Raw genomic sequence first — 4296 nt, 5'->3', positions numbered from 1 at the left:
GATTAATAGGTTTTGTGAGTAGGTAACCTTTTGCATATTCTGCTTGACGTCCCGCTCTTTGCCTTTCTAACTTTGTTTCTTTCACGGTTCCAGGATAAGGTGCTTTATAATCAGACTTGTGCTCTGTTTCAAGATGAGTTGATTTGCTACGAGGGAGAGTGCAGGAAGCTCACCTTGAAAGCCGATGAGCTTAGAGCTCTTTTTATCACACTACTAGAAAACAGACCTATGGCAACTTTTTTTGGCAACGGTCATAGAACCGCTGCTATAGAGTATCTATTGCAACATTTTTACCTATTCCAATAGACTCTCCTTCCTATTGGGACACTTCTAAGGTAAAACTGTTGCAATAGTCAAATAACTGTTGCCATAGATGTCTCTATTGCTACGGTCACTGTAGCCGTTTCTATAGAGTGTTCTTTGGTAACGGTTCTATGAAAAATAATTTATAGCGACGCTTTTCAGTTCCACCCTATTCTCCCTCCTACCTTTAATTTTCCCAAACTTAGCTTATATCCATCCGAAATAAAAAGGAAAAAGTAAAAAAAGACCTCCTTTAAATTTCTCAAAACCATTCTTGCCTCGAATACATCGAACCATAGCTCCGACGAAATCAGTTCCAGTACCTCTATTGAAGGCATCCCTCCGACGAGGCTACATATCTGGTAAGGTGTAACCTTCCCAAGGCTTCCTCTCGTTTCTCTTTGCTAGAACCGTAATAGATTTCACCCCTCCGGCAAACAAAGAAGGTGCCGAGCCATGGACTTGCCCAACACCTCGAGGTCATCCTCCTTTTGCATACTTGTAGAATCTGGTCAGCATCTCCAATAAATAAAGAAGACCCCTGAGGTAGCAATGCTTCTTAGATTGTCTGAATACCCTCGTTACTAGGACCTAGGGTATAAAGGTCTCTTTCTCTAATCTTCTACATTATTTTTGCTGCCTCGTTTTTGCCTTTGCAAATCTTTATACTTGGACCCGTTGTTTTGATTTCTCATTTGTGTGAGGAATTTTGCATTCCTTAAATTATAGATAAACTTTGTTGGAACAATTTCTTGAAGTCAAGTCTTCTATTGTAGCTTCAAAGTTGCAGCAAGGATTTATTTAATTTAAGTTTTGGTGTCAAGTTGTTAATATTATACTCCTAAATATTCCACTGCTTATTGATGCATTTCGTCATCCAAAAAAATTAAATACAACTACCATGTATGACGTCTCTTAAATTCTTTTGCATAGCTGTGCTAGTTGAATTGGTTGATGAAGTGCACCTATGACTTCAAATGAGTACTTGCGACCCCCCACCCCCACCCCCCAAACCATCTTCTCTATCCTTCAATTTTTCTTGTACATTTAGTTCCAAGCTATAAATAATTAGAAGTAAGAATTATTTGGAGGATCTTAGGGAGAGTAAACCATACATTTATATAAGATCAAAAACTGATGTATTATAGCGAAGATTCATGATACTCTGAGTTATAGGTAATTGACCAGAGAAAAGAGTTGGATAATAGTGTAATTGCTAAATTATTCGAGACTTATGTTATGACTAATGACAGGTTGCACAGATTAAAGTAGGAGTTGAGAGGAATTGTATATGGTAAAAAGTAATTGTTATTTGTTGTTGCTTGATGTCAAACTAACACCATTGTTATTGGAATATTCAAAATAATGTATAGATTCTAAAGTCTAAATCATTAAATTACTTTCACGGATTCATCTTAGTAATTCTTTAACCTTTGGTTTGATAGGCATATCACAATTTCTTAGCAGAGTATGGGAACAATGATGAGCTAAAAGAATTATTATATTCTTATTTCTTCCATCACTTTTTGATGTTCTTTTGGGCTAAGTTTTGTTAACTTACATAATGTGTGTGTGTATATATATATATATATATATATATATATAAATATATAATATGTATATATAAAATATGTATTATGTGTGTATAACCTTGTATAATAAGTATATAATTGATGTATATCGGCCAGAAAAAATGAACAGTAAATTTTGCTGACTATTTGTATAAAATATCGTTCTTAGATAAGATTGTTTAATTAGTAGAAATCTAGCCATCTATATACTGAAGTAGAGTGAATTGTATAAGTACTAGTATATAGACTAGAAGGAATTAATGTAGTATCCATTAGCCATGCCTTTCAGATTGGATACGATTTGTCAGTTGAGGCAGAATACTCAAAGAGATTACTACAAGAAGAGCTAAGAGCTTTCAGGCTACCTGTGTCATTTTTGACAGGTACTCATTATTGTTATATCCTTCCACAAAGAATAACCACCTAACGAAACCTTGTTTGTGGAATATTTTTGTTATTGTTAGGACACTGGCTACAATAGCAGTGCTAGTTATGATATGTGCTATTTATTTTTATTTTTTGCCCAGAATAGGTGAACTTGAGAACTTTTATTCTGATCTTTTGGTATTGAATAATCCATGATTGAGGCCAAAAAAGATATTTGAATTCCATATTTACTTGAATTCTCTCTTTATGATTGTCCACAATTGATTTTATTATTTTCATTATGGCGTGTTCACAAGAAGAACTAAAAAGGGGAACTTGGGATCTAAAGTAATTTTACTGTTGTAGGTTAATTTACTATTGGCTGAGGTTTACTTAGCCTTCCCAAATGATCATATTTTTTGTCTCATGAATAATTTATGTTTATGAATAATATTTCTAAGTAATTTTATCTCTGAAGTTCTATTTATAAATAATTATTATAAGTACCTTTGAGTGATAGGCTATCCACATCACACCCCTTGGGATGCGGCCCTTTCCCCAATTCAGTATAAACCCGGGATGCCTTGTTACAACTAACCTTAAAGCTAATTTCATATACCAAAAGTTAATGGCATCTTGATTTCTTGTCTGCACCGGCAAGTAAATCTCTCTGATTGTAGAAAAATCAAACACATTACTTAACAACTTTGTACATGCACATAGAGAAACAAAGATTAACTGCACTAGAAGCAGTTTAAATATATTGAGATATATTGAACATTTTGTGGACTTGTGTATGCTAACTTTTGAATTGTTAAAAGGTATTGTATGTCAAAAGAGTTACTGAATTATTTATTTGCACTCTTTTGTAGGTAAGACACAAGAACAACGCAAGATGGAAATTGTGAAGACCCTACTTAATATTGGTTTCTCGCAGCTAGATTTTCACATATTCTAGGAATCTTGTATTGTAGAACCTTTGCAACTTATGTACACTAATTCTTGACTTACAAAATAATATTCTATATTTTACTTTTATATGTGAAACGATATGCTCTCGTGATTTATACAATTTCCAATGTACAGTATTTTATTATTTAGGTAACAATGCAGTTTCTTTTGTTGCACCATTGAAATAGGTTCTATAACCGTTGCAATAGACCAAAAAATCGACCACTAAACTGTTGCAATAGCCCTAATAATAATTGCAATAGTAAGCCAAACCGTTATTATAGCATAAACAAGCGTTGCAATAGCCTCAACTACCGTTCCTTAGAAATGATAATGCAACGGGTTTGAAGCGTTCCATTTGACTGGATAACCGTTGTGATAGATAGGCCTATGACCTCGGTTGTATAACCGTTGCAACAGAGGCCTATGGCAATGATTATCAAACCAACCGTTGCGATAGATCTATTCTATTGGCACACAACCTGATGTGACGGTCCCTCAACCGTTGCAGTAGGCCTATTGCAATGGTATTCCTATCTATTGCAATGGTTTTTGGTGCATTGCCATAGATCAATTTTCTGGTAGTGCCAGGAAGGAGGAGGAACTCTGTGGCCTTCAGGATTGTTTGTAGGCGGAGTCCCGTGAGAAGACTCGCCTTACTGAGCAGGTTATGTAGTTTCCGTTTGCTTTTGTCTAAGTGTTTACCTGATTTTAGCGTTTTAACACCTTTGGGCTGATCTACGCAGCTCAAGAAGAAGGATGTCCTTATAAGGGAGATGCTCCGAGCTAGAGACTTTGAAATTCTCGAGAGGAAGGTGGTCTTAGTCGGGCATCAACTTCATGATGCGAGGGCGGAGGGTAATAAGTATAAAGATCTTCATACTGAGTTAGTTGCTGCGCTATCTAGGATCGAAGCTGAAGCTGGGGCGCTCGTATCCTCGCACAAAGAGGGTGTTGTTGCTGCAAATTCTCAGGCCAGGAGAGTTTGCGAAAGGGCCGACCTGCAATTGACTCAAGCCATGGAACATGCTCGGTTAGAATCTCGGAGGCGGACTCTCGAGGATATACATGCAGGGGGTGAGCTCGAGAGGGTGAAGACCCTAGA

General features: G+C 36.3%; 1 long non-coding RNA gene across 2 annotated transcripts; it reads left to right on the top strand.

Annotated features, from left to right (window-relative positions):
* The first annotated feature begins 473 nt into the window (after positions 1-473).
* On the top strand, positions 474-3280 carry LOC142161944 (uncharacterized). 2 transcript variants are annotated; one of them, XR_012693712.1, is made up of 3 exons: positions 474-849; positions 2164-2257; positions 3113-3280. It is a non-coding gene; the product is annotated as an uncharacterized LOC142161944 (long non-coding RNA). The 2 variants fall into 2 exon arrangements; XR_012693708.1 differs by having other exon boundaries at positions 2151-2257.
* Positions 3281-4296: the final 1016 nt, after the last annotated feature.

The sequence above is a fragment of the Nicotiana tabacum genome, chromosome 1 (genome assembly GCF_000715075.1).
Source record: "Nicotiana tabacum cultivar K326 chromosome 1, ASM71507v2, whole genome shotgun sequence".
In the NCBI taxonomy this organism is placed as follows: domain Eukaryota; kingdom Viridiplantae; phylum Streptophyta; class Magnoliopsida; order Solanales; family Solanaceae; genus Nicotiana; species Nicotiana tabacum.
This window is presented reverse-complemented; position numbering and strand designations above follow the sequence as displayed.